The sequence below is a fragment of the Prionailurus viverrinus genome, chromosome X, assembly GCF_022837055.1.
Source record: "Prionailurus viverrinus isolate Anna chromosome X, UM_Priviv_1.0, whole genome shotgun sequence".
NCBI classification, from domain to species: domain Eukaryota; kingdom Metazoa; phylum Chordata; class Mammalia; order Carnivora; family Felidae; genus Prionailurus; species Prionailurus viverrinus.
Window position 1 is genome coordinate 8,997,343 of NC_062579.1, and position 12,714 is coordinate 9,010,056.

At 43.4% G+C, this 12,714-nt stretch overlaps 1 protein-coding gene across 3 annotated transcripts in view; it reads left to right on the top strand.

The window, feature by feature from the left end:
• Nucleotides 1-12,714, top strand: part of CA5B (carbonic anhydrase 5B) — a 71,860-nt gene that overhangs the window by 14,073 nt on the left and 45,073 nt on the right. The window contains exons 1-2 of one of the 3 annotated variants that reach the window (XM_047843708.1): nucleotides 7,261-7,340; nucleotides 8,772-8,811. The exons of 1 other annotated variant lie outside the window; for it this stretch is intronic. The gene's annotated coding sequence lies outside the window, so the exon portion shown is untranslated. Of the gene's footprint in view, nucleotides 1-7,241; nucleotides 7,341-8,771; nucleotides 8,812-12,714 lie in introns of those variants that run through there. One more of the 3 variants, XM_047843709.1, reaches the window with a different exon arrangement.

Genomic DNA, 12,714 nt, shown 5'->3' on the forward strand with positions numbered 1-12,714 from the left:
TCAGCTTTGTTTTTCTTTCTCATGTTTGCATTGGCTATTTGGGTTTGTTTTTGTGATTTCATACAAATTTTAGGACTATTCCATTTCCGGAAAAAAATGCCATTGGAATTTTGATAGGGATTGCATTAAATCTGTAGATTGCTTTGGGTAGTGTGGACATTTTAACAATATTAATTCTTCCAGTTCATGAACCTGGAATATCTTTCTATTTATTTGTTTCTTCTTCAGTTGCTTTCATCAATGTCTTATAGTTTTCTGTGTATAGGTGTTTCATTTCTTGGGTTAAATTTATTCCTAGGTATTTTATTCTTTTCGATACAATTGTAAATTGGATTGTTTTTTAATTTCTCTTTCTGATAGCTCGTTATTAGTGTATAAAAATACAACAGATTTTTGTATACTGATTTTGTATCCTGCAATTTTACTGAATTCATTGATTAGTTCTAACAGTTTCTTAGTGGAGTCTTTATGGCTTTCTATATATAATATCATGTCTTCTGCAGACAGTGATAATTCTACTTCTTCCTTTCCAATTTGGATGCCTTTTATTTCTTTTTCTTGTCTAACAGTTCTGGCTAGGATCTCCAATAGTATGTTGAATAAAAGTGGTGGCAGTGGGCATCCTTGTCTTGTTCCTGATATGAGAGGAAAAGCTTTCAGCTTTCACCATTAAGTATGAAGTTAGCTATGGGCTTGTCAAATATGGTTCTTATTATGTTGAGGTATGTTCCTTTTATACACGCTTTGTTGAGAGGTTTTATCATAAATGGATGCTGAATTTTGTCAAATGCTTTTTCTGCCTCAATTGAGATGAGCGTGTGATTTTAATTCTTCATTTTGTTAATGTGGTATATCACATTGTTGATTTGTGGATGTTGGATCATTTTTGCATCACTGGAACAGATTCCACTTGATCATGGTGTATATTTTTTAAATGTATCATTGAATTTAGTTTGATAAAGTTTGTTGAGAATTTTTACATCTATGTTCATCAGGAATATTGGCCTGTAATTTTCTTTTCTTGCGGTGTCCTTGTTTGGTTTTGGTATCAGGGTAATGCTGGCTTTGTAAAACGAGTTCAGAAGTGTTCCCTCCTCTTCAGTGTTTTAGAAGAGTTTAAGAAGGACAGATACTAATTCTTTTTTGATTATTTGGTAGTATTCATCAGTGAAGCCATCTGGTCTTGGACTTTTGTCTTTTAGGTGGTTTTGTTTACTGATTTAATCTCTTACTAGTAAGTAGTCCATCTATTCAGATTTTCTATTTATTCATCACTCTTGGGAGATTGGATGTTTCTGGGAATTCATCCATTTATTCTAAGTTGTCCCAATTTGTTGGCATGTATTTGTTCATAGTAGTTTCTTATGATCCTTTGATTTCTGTTGTATCAGTTGTAATCTCCTCTCTCATTTCTGATTTTATTTACTTGAGCCCTCTCTCTTCTTTTCTTGGTGAGTCTACCTCAGTTGTCAATTTGTTTATCATTTCAATGAACCAGCTCTTAGTTTTGATCTTTTCTGTTGTCTTGTTAGTGTCTACTTCATTTATTTCTGCTCTGATATTTGTATTCCTTCCTTCTATTAAATTTGGGCTTAATTTTTTTCTTCTTCTAGTTATTTGAGGTATAAAGTTGGGTTGTTTATTGGGTTATTTATCTTATTTTCTGATGTGGGCATTTATCACTATGAACTTCCCTCTTAGAACTGCTTTTGCTGCAGCCCGTAAATTTTGGTATGTTGTATTTATATTCTCACTTGCCTCAAAGTATTTTTTATTTCTTTTTAAACTTCTTCATTGACCCATTCATTGGTTGTTCTCTCCTGCAATTATTAGCAGCAGGCAGGTAAGAGGCATAGCTAGATGGCACAGGGGTGTGGTTATGGAGAACGAATGCATATGGCCCCAGCAAGAAAGGTATTGTGGTGCAGGAAATAGTGTGACCTCAGAGGGAGGGATATGACAGGGCATGACCACAAGATGAAAGGATGGGCCCTGCAGGAAAGGTGGATAGAAGAACAAGGAATGAATTCTCTTTCCTCCATAGCCATAGTGGGAAAGGCGGGTTGGAAGCTGGGTGGGGAGGCATGGTAGTCATGAAGTTGACAAAGCAGAAGAGGCAGGGCAAGCACAAAGGGTGAATTCTCAGTATCTCCCACAGGACCTTGTTTTTCCCACCATTCCTTTTCTCTCCCAGAATTCCTTGACTTTCACATATTTCTCTTCTCACCAACAAGTCTTTGTTTTATGTATTTTCTGTTTTAATTGTGTGTTTCCCAGGGTTCTTGGTGATACCTTGGTAGTGGGCATTCTATTCAGATGTGCAGGGGGCATGTCTCTGGCAGTAGCTGTGTGGTCACCACATTGATCAGAGGGCTTAGCTTGTGGCAATAAGAAGGAAAAGAACATGGCCTGATGGAATGTTAGGAGCTTGCCCAGGCTGTGGTGGCCAAGGTGGAGCACAAGGGTTGATTAGGAAAAGGAGGAGTGTGACAAGGAGAAGGAATGGGTAGTGACTCAGATAAGAAAAGCTCGGTCAGCCAGAGTACAGGGGCATGACTCAAGAAAGATGAGAATGGCCATGAAGGAGCATAGGAGCATCCAAGGGAATATTCCAAGGACTAAGACTGAGCTCAGGTGCCAAGGCCAAGGTGAAGGGACCCATTTTTGGTCTCTTCTATAATACCTTGTGTATCAGGGTTCTGCAGAGGAAAAAAAAAAAAATATATATATATATATATACATATATATGTATACATATACATACATATATACATATATATACATACATATATATACATACATATATATTGAGAGAGAGAGAGAGATTGATTTTAAGGAATCAATGATTATGATTAAAGTATCAATGATACTCCAAATGATTATGGAGTTGTTAAGTCCAAAATCTGCAGGGTAGGCTTGCAGGCTGGGACTCAGGATAGAGTTAAGTTGAGTCCAAACAGTTGGCTGGCAGAATTCTTCTAGAGGAGGTCAGTCTTTGTTCTATGAAGGCTTTCAGTTGATTGGATGGGGCTCACTCACATTGTAGAGAATAATCTGCTTTACTCAAAGTCCACCAATTCAAATGTTAATCTCATCCAAAAGGACCTAAAAAAAAAAAAAAACCTTCATAGAAACATCCAGAATAGTGTTGACAGAGTATCGAAACATTACGACCCAACCAAATTGACACATAAAATTAACCATCACACCTTGTCTCACCAAACTCCTCTCCTCTCCCACAATTCTCTGTTATCGCCCCAAATCTTTGATTCTCCCCAGAGTTTCTTGTCCCAGAAGGAAAAACACCTCACTGCTTCTGTCATCAAGAAAGCCTTGCTATGAAAAAAAGTAATCCTAACTAAATACTCTGTTTCATGACATATCAGATTTACATTCCAGTTCAAGCTTCTTATCTCAGCTTGGACTAGTAACTAGCCATTCCTGAGCTAGTACTTGGGTAGCACTGCCATTTTTCATTTATAGCCTATTCCCTGGTATATAACTGAGCAGTTACTGAGGTATTCAGTCAGCAGGAACTGAAGAGATGAAGGAATCGATGAGTCTTGAACATGACTTATTCACTAATATTTATAGAGCACCCGCCGGTGTGTCAGGTGCTATGATAAGTGCTGGGAATACAAAGTTGAACAAACTAGTCAAAGTCCCTGCTCTTATGGAATTCACATTCTAGTAACCAACCAACCAACAATCCAAAATACAAACAAGTAAATAATTTCAAGTTGTAAGACACAGCATGAGGAAAATGAAACAGATAATATGATAGAGATAGAGAAGTAGGGCTGCTACTCAAAGTGTCTTTTGTGGAACATCAGGTTTGCATCTCCTGAGACCTTGCTTGAAATGCAGAATCTTGGGTCACACTCCAAAATCACTAAGTCAGAGTATGCATTGTAACATGATCTCCAGGTGATCATCCAGGCTCTGGATGCAACTTCAGATATGGTCATCAGGAAAGACAGCTCTAAAGAGACAACATTTGGGGCAGCTGGGTGGCTGAGTCCGTTAAGCAGTGATTCTTGATTTCAACTCGGGTGATGATCTCGCGGTTTGTGAGTTCAAGCCCTGAGTTGGGCTCTGTGCTGATAGTGCGGAGCCTGCTTGGGATGCTCTCTCTCTCTCTCTCTCTCTCTCGCTCTCGCTCTTGCTCTCTACTCCTCTCCCACTCTATCAAAATAAATAAATAGATAGATAGGTAAATAAATAAATAAAGAGACAACATTTAAACTGAGAACTAAATGATAAGAAAAACCCAGTCATGTAAACCTCGGCAAAGAGTGGTCCAAACAATAGGAACAGCAAAGGAAATGTTCTGAGATAGGAATGAACAGGGGAAGAGCCGCCTGGGTGGCTCAGTCAGTTAAGTATCTGACTTTGGCCCAGGTCATGATCTCACGGATCGGTTTGTGAGTTCGAGCCCTGTGTCAAGCTCTGCGCTAAGAACATAGAGCCTGCTTCAGATTCTCTGTCTTGCTCTCTGCCCCTCCCTGCTCACTCTCTGTCTCTAAGTAAATAAATAAATGAACATTTTTAAAAAAAGGAATGAAGAGGGGAAGACTAGTGTGGGTGGGACAGAATGAGAGAGGGAACTTGAACTCCGCTGTTAGATATTTAGAAAAAGCCCTATAAGGGCACCCAGGTGGCTCAGTCAGTTAAGCGTCCAGCTCTTGGTTTTGGCTCAGGTCATGATCTCATGGTTCATGAGTTCCAGCCTGGCATCAGGCTCTGTGGTGACAGCGTAGGGATTCTCTCTGTCTCCCTCTGTCTCTCTCTCTCTCAAAATAAATAAAACTTTTTTAAAAAGCCCTATAATGAGAATTGTTGATTTGGAGCGACTACACAAAAACTCTGCATGCAAAGACCTCTATTTCTACAAATCAGAGCTACCAAATAGGTTTTTTGTATGTAGCCATTCACCCATCCTGGACCCATGACAGACATTATTAATCAGTCACAGAACTTTTTCCTTCTGAGCCTAGACAAATACACAAAACTCAGCATAGTTATTCAGGTAGCCACTACAAACAGCTTTAAGTTGACAGATGAGTTGAAACCTATTTGCCATCCTAGGAAAGATTATGAAAATGCTACCCTGGAGGGCCTGTGTACTTGAATGAACAGAAAATTTTGATGGTTCACAGAATTGATTTAATGCACTGTGCTTTGTGATTGTGCCAATAGCTTACATTGAGGGAATCTGTGTTTAACTCCTCACGACTCCCATTTCCCACTTAGCTTACTACATCATCTATATGAGGAAACAGGATTTTTCTCAGGACTAAAATGCAAGAAAAACTGTGTTTCTAAAAAAAAAACAAAAACAAAAACAAAAACAAAAAAAAACACCAAAAGGTTGATTTTTATCTTAAGAAAACAGGAAAACCTTAAAATGATTGCTATTTCCTCTTTTCTATTGCTGTTCAAAAGCTTAGGGGCAAATCTTTGTCCCAAGTTAACAACTGTTCTGGATCTGGTGGCCTGCATACTTAAATGCTAATCTTATCATTGGCTGCTTTATTCTCTTTACATCAAGTTCCCCTTTCCCTGGCTCCTTAAGCTATTTGTTTTATCCAGTAATGTCAATATTTTAGTAAGCCACCTCAAATTGTCCATGGAAGAAGGTAAGTCATTATAAAAATCAACTCAGTGATTTATACAGGCTGTATTTGGACCATATTCTGTGAGTTCATTTTCCAGGCAAAAATGACTGACAGTTGAAACATTTTATAAATGAGGCAGGGTTCTCAGGGTCAGGGTGAGCTTAATACAACTGTTCTGTTGAAACTTGTTCTTTTCTCTGTGTTCCTTGTAGCGCAACATTTTGTATAGTCCCACTATCTTCAAGCCAGAAATGATATGGAGGGTGGGAAGGAAAGAAAAACTAAATATGCTATCACAAAATTATATTGTTGGCATATGAAGAAATAAATGTAGCAAATCTTACTGCTAGGAAAGGAGGAATGTTATCTATCTACACATATGAAAAATATAAATATTCAATGAAGATTTATTGAGAATTTATTGTGTAAAGAAGTATACTAAGGCCGATAAAAGTGGCTTCCTGTGTTTGCTACCCAAAATATCCCTACTAATCAAATCAAGAAGACTTGTGCTTACCAAATCCTTTTCCACCTATCAGCCCCTTGCCACATCTTCTCTTTCTCATCATTTCTTGTCACATTGAGTCCCAAGTTGGGACAACTTCAGACTCTAAGCTCCTTGAAGCTCATCTCCTTTGTTACGGGAGCATGTACTCAAAAAATAGGATTTGAATTAATGAATCAGATTTCTGCACAGGGGTAGAAAAGCTGGTTATAACCTTCACATTTCTCTTGTGGACCCAGAGTTTTAAGTGGAGAGAGTAAGGCTAGCACAGTGATTTCAGAGCGCACACAGGGCTGCAACCAGTTTCAGTCTCATTGTGGTTCTGTCTCTACAGGCCGTAGACAGCCGAAGATCACTGGGTGCCTAGCCAAGGTCATCTGGAGGAGGCATCAGGAAATACAGGAATTCTGTTTACTCCACTAGTCTGTCTAGCACTTAAGGTTGGCTGAGGGACTAGAAAAAACATTGGCCCATAGTTCTGGTTGAGAGGATGTGAAAACTGGCACAAAGGGGCAGTTTCAAATTCTAGTTCAAATGTGAAAACTGGCCTGAACAAACTCAGGTAAAGTGGACATGAAAATAGCGGGAAAGGGACACGGCTGCGTGACTCGTCCAATGCTTGCGTTTCCCTACTGAGCCACGTGCTCTCAGTACATTCAGTCTTCATGTTTGGAAATGGGAGAAACCTGAGAAAATCATTCTCTCTACACGAGGCTCGTAAGCCTGCAGTCTGATTGCACCCGACAAAATGTCGCCAGCGCTCAGTTCCCAGACCCGGGAGTGTTTCTCTAGAGACGGGGGGAGGCCGCCCACGCGATCTCAAATTCCTACGATCAAGTCCCGCCTGGTAGGAGGGAGCGCTAGGGGCTCAGGGCAAGCGGGGCAAGCGGGGCCAGCGCAGGGGCGTAACCAAGGTGGAGGGCTGGGCCCAGGGGGAGCTCAGGGCGGTGGCCCGGGTGGGGAGGTGTGGCTGTGGCCGGGCGGGAGAGGCCAGGCCGCGGACAACGGAGAGCACGGTCGGGGGGCGTGGTCAGGGCAGCACGTAAGGACGTGAAGGGGCGTGGTCCTGCCCTGTGTGGAGAGGCCTAAATGAGAGGGGGCGTGGCCTAGGCTGTGGGGCATGACGGTGGGGCGTGGCTATGATGGCCCCCCGCACTAGCGGCAGGTCCCGGGTCTAGAGCTAGCTGCCAAGGTTCGCGCTCTGGAGAAACGCTAAGGTAAGGGCCGGTGGCCGACTGGAGTGGGGGCTACAGCGGAGACACGCCGACTCGGGGAGGGCTGAGACCCTCCTCACACCCCCCGCCCCACCACGCCAGGTCTCAGACTCGGGACAGCTGTTGGTCCAGCGAGAATTGCCGGGGTCCCCGCGGGGCGTCGCTCTTTCACCCCCGCAGCCCTATTCTACCGTGGGACTCATCAACTAGATGGCTGCACCTCCTTAGGGTTATTGCACTTGCGGGGAAACAGTTGTCTGAGGGAATTTGGCGGGGAGGCGTGAGGGCAGTTCCCTAGGAGAGAGCGCTGCCAGGGGTGGTTGGATGTGAATTAACTCAAGTCCAACCTGCTGTGAAATAGGTGTAGACAGGGGTAAGGGCTACAAAATCTCAGATTGCAGTTCCGGAAACCAAGGCGCGACAAACTGGGACTAACTTGGGTCTGGATTGTATTCCCCCCCACCCCCGACTATACCAAGGTCTGTGGACGGAGTCCCAGCCGCCCCCAAGGCAGGGACTCAGCATCACAGCTGTGTCACGTGGACGAATCTGAGCCTTCTCCATTCCGCAGTTACTTCTGGCCTTTTTGTTTTGTGCCCCGCCCCAGAACTGAAGGAAAAACGCCTAAGTACATTTTTGATAGTTATGAGTCTTTGTGGCATTCACTGCTAAGCGCTGCTACCTTAAGGCTGGTGGCAACTCTTTAATATTAATGTAAGCACCCTCCCGTCCCCTGTATTTTCCCTGGGAAAATTTGAGAAATACAGAAGTTAATGTGTACACCTGAATTTGGTTCGAACTTGTTCTCTCCCAGCGTCTGAATACTACAGACTATATTGCTTTCTGCTTCTCCTTCTTAGTCCTTTACAGATAATGTGGCCATCTCCTCTCTGCTATTAAAAGCCTTGCTGGAATAAGGAAAGGAGTAGCCAGATTTTCGGGTGAGGGAAGCTCCCCAGCCCCTACCCCTTATCTGCCTGCACATCCCTCAGAATATGTTGGAATATGGAAAACCTTTCAGCTATCTAGGGCCTTTCTCAGATAATTTTTATGTCAGAACCAGGACTGAAATTCACCAGAAGGCCAAGATCATCAAGGGCACGGTTCTCTGTGCCTGTACACACCGACCCTGTTCTCCCTGGAGCCAGGCGAAAGGTTGTGACCACTCACAGTTGGGACTCGATAAAGAATGTGAATTGTGAGTGAATGAGAGAACTTGAATATTTTGGAAATCTGATGGGAGGAAGAAAATTCCATCTCATCGGCACCACAGGGGAGCTTGGTTGTGGCACACAAAACAGTTACTGGAAATGTATTTTGAAACCTTTGGCCACCCCAGATTGGGATCACGATCTTGGGGAAGAAGTGGGTGAGAGGAAGAAGCTCCGTTTTCTCGTCAAGACGTGACAGCTTAACCTTTCATTTACATTTCAGGGCATACTGCAAAAGACTGGCTTCCTTTGGAACTCAGGAGGTGAGAAAATGGAGAGTCAGTCTAATGAAAATTAAGGAATTTTCTTCAATGTAATTGTAACCTTTAGTTAGTACTTTTTTTTTTTGTCTGTTTTGCATACATATAAATGGCTTAATCAGGCAGAGTTCAAACTATAGCTGACCCTTGAACAGCACAGGGATTAGGGGACACCAACCCCCTGCCCAGTCGAAAATCCATCTATAACTTTTGACTCCCCCTAAAACATAACTACTAATAGCCTAGTGTTGATCAAAAACCTTACCAATAACATAGCCAATTAACATATTTTGTGTATTATATGTATTATATACTATATTACAATAAAGGAAGCTAGGGGCACCTGGGTGGCTTAGTCAGTTGAGCCTCCGATTCTTGGTTTTAGCTCAGGTCATGATCTCACGGTTTATGAGTTCAAGCCCTATGTCAGGCTCTGTGCTGCCAACCCGGAGCCTGCTTGGGATCCTCTCTCTCCCTCTTTCTCTGCCCGTCCCCTGCTCGCTCTCTCTCTCTCTCAAAATAAATAAATAAACTTTAAAGTAAGCTAGAGAAAAGAATATTAAGAGAATCATAGGGAAGAGAAAATACATTTACCCTACTGTACTGTATTTGTTGAAAAGAAACCCACAGGGGCGCCTCGGTGGCTCAGTTGGTTGAGTGTCCGACTTCGGCTCAGGTCATGATCTCATGGTTCACTAGTTCGGGCCCCGCGTTGGGCTCTGTGCTGACAGCTCGGAGCCTGGAGCCTGCTTCCGATTCTGTGTCTTCCTCTCTCTCTGACCCTCCCCCCATTCATGCTCTCTCTCTGTCTCAAAAGTAAATAAACGTTAAAAAAAAAAAAAAAAAAAAAAAGAAACCCACATACAAGTGGAGCTGTGTTGTTCAAGGATCAACTCTCCCTATCATTTAATAAATACATAATTTATTAATGATTCTTTAAAAGCTTTTAGAATCTTTTTTTCATACATTTCTAAGTCTGCAAAACATCAGATAAAAGACATGTTAGTAAAAGTTAAGGATGTACATAAATAATTAGTGATAGCAAAGGCATATAGTGAAAAAAATGTAGCGCTCCTGGGGCCCATTCAAGCTACTGTCCCATCTTTAAGGACAAACTTAAATAAGGATGGATTTTCTGTGAAATCTAGTAATGTATACTAGTAGTTCATTGTTATATATAATGTTTGATAAACATTATTTATGGTTTTTACAAGTTAAGGTTTTATGAGATCAACAGGTAAATTTAACTACCAATAAATTATAATTTTAATATAACAGAGGGGATTATCTTTAGACTTTGGCATAAATAACCTCACGTATTGCTACAGGTATTGTAGCCCAGCATTAGCTAAGTTGAGTTTCTGTTTATTTGGATTTCCCTGGAACCCTCCTCACCCCTGACCTTCCATGCTCTGTTCCTTCCTTGATCGCCTTTACTCTTCCTTCTGTCTCTTGGCTTCCTCACTGCACTTTGTCAGTCTCCCTCTATACACCTGTTACTCCTGGGGGAGGGAAGGGAATTTTCTTCTCTCTCTGACCTCAGGACCTCTCCTGAGCACCAGAGCTGCACTGACTCTCTCCTAGAGTTTTCCTCTCGCTGTCCCCTTGGACCTCAACTCCGTAAGATTCACGGGAAGAGTGACCTCTTTCCCTTCCCACCTGCTCCTTGAGCCGGCTTATTTCTCTCTCCAGGGACTCATCCTCCTACCGTCAGCGTCATCCCTCCGTAAAGTCATGGGGCCTTCTTCAACTTCTTCCCTCTTCTGTCTTCCAGTTGAGTGCCGGATCCTAGGTTTTTCTTACCCAAATGGCAGTCTCTTGCATACAGAGTACCTTGGTTCATCGCTACTGTCACTCTCCCGTCAGTGCTTCATATTCTGTCACTTGGATTCCTGGAATTTCATTTCAAACTCAAGTGCCCAAATCTGAGCTGCTCCTGTCCCACCCGAAACCTGTTCTGCACACTGTGGTGCTCATCTCGGTTCCTGGCAACTCCGTCCTTCTAGCTGATTAGGCGGAGAATCTTTCAGTCATCCTTGAGTCCTTTCTTTCACATCTTACGGGCTGTCTCTCCAGGATACAGCCAACACCCCACTGCTTCTCACCACCTCCACTACGACATCCTTCGTTCCAGCCCCTGGATTATTCTGAGCGATCTCCCTGCTTCTTTCCTGCCTGCCATCCCAGTTGATTTCCAGTAGGCACCCTGAATGATCTTTTGAAGATACAGATCAGGTTGTGTCCTTTCTCTGCTCCCAAAACTCCATTGTGTCCCCCATTTCACTTAGAGCGGGGGTTTCCACTCAGGGGTGATTCCCCTTCTCCAAGGAACATCAGCGGTGTCAGGACACGTTTTTGGTGGTCGTAATGGAGGGAGTGTGTCATCGGCATCTAAAGGGTAGGGGCCAGGGATGCCGCTAACCATCGTACAATGTATGGGACAGCCCCAAAACAGAGTTATCTGGTCAAATGTCAACAATGTCAAGGGTGAGAAATGCTGAATTAGAGACAGAACCTTTACAGTGGCCTAGAAATCTACTTGATCTGGCATTCATGATCTCTCCACCTTGTCTCCTACTACCGTCCTGCTAGTCCACTCTGCTCCTGCCGTGTTGGGCTCCTTACTATCCCTTGTATGTGCCAGCCATGCTCCTGCCTCAGGATCTCTGCATAGGCAATTCCGTCTTCCTGGAATACCCTTCCCCCGATAGCCCCAGAACTAATTCCTTCATTTCCTTCCATTTTTTGCTCAGACTTCACCTTCTCAGTAAGGCCTCCTTCAAGCGATTTATTTCAAAAACAACACTCCTTTCCCAGTGGCACTCCAGAGTCACCTCATCCTGCTCTACTTTTCACTGAATTTATTTTAATTGTCCGTGCAACTGACTTATGTGTTACATTGCTGTTTATTATCTGTCTCCCCGACTAGAATGTAATTTCCACCAGGATAGGGACTTTGTTTTATTTCCTCGGGGATCCGAGACCAGTGTCTGGCATTTGGTAGCTGCTTGATTGATGTCCTGATGAATGCAAGGATGAAGGAAGGATGGTTGGAGGAATCTCCTTGTCACGGACCTTCCCGTGTCCGTTCTGCCCACTCCCATCCATCCTGCGCTGTGCGCATGGAGTCCTCAGAAACCATCCTGTATATGTGGAATAATGCCTGAGTGTCTTCCAGCCTCCTGGAAATTCATATTCTTCAAGTTAATCTCCAGTCCCATCCAGCTTCATCTTCAACTGCGTCACCTGGGCATCTGCTTGGCCAGCACCTTAACAAATATTCATAACAGACTTGGGATAATGGGAAATTCAGATACACTTGGCTTTGTAACAAAACGGGATTTTTTGGTCTAAAAACACAATAAAATAATCCTCAGAGACTATGTTCACTGCAGTGAGGTCAGCAGCATTCTTAGAAGACAGAGAAATGGTTCAGGTTTCTAGACCCTGCGCACAGCCCACTACTTGGTGGGCTTTGTGAAAGAAGATGACCAAGAGCTGAGGGTACCAGCGGGCTCGCTGGAACTTTGTGTACTCCTTACTCCTAGAGAGCGAGTCCAGAAGCGGGCAGGAGATACTTCCTCTGGGCCGGGTGTCATCAGCCACCAGCCTCAGTGTCGTGCACAGACAGCATGACTACAGAAAGCAGGGCAGTCGCCCAAGGAATGAGCACAGCCCTGGCCATGCCACGGTACTTTCCTGATGGCTCTCTGTGGAACTAGACCAAGGATCATTCACCCAGACTTCGCTGGGCACCACGCTCACATGCTTCAGATCCCCACACAGCCTCTTATGCAGGGCCAAGTGAGTACCCACTTGTCTGTACAACTCCCCTGGCAGTCAGACACGCACTTGGCTGTGTCTTATCACAACTTTCCCTTTGAAGGACAACCAGCATGTCCCTTC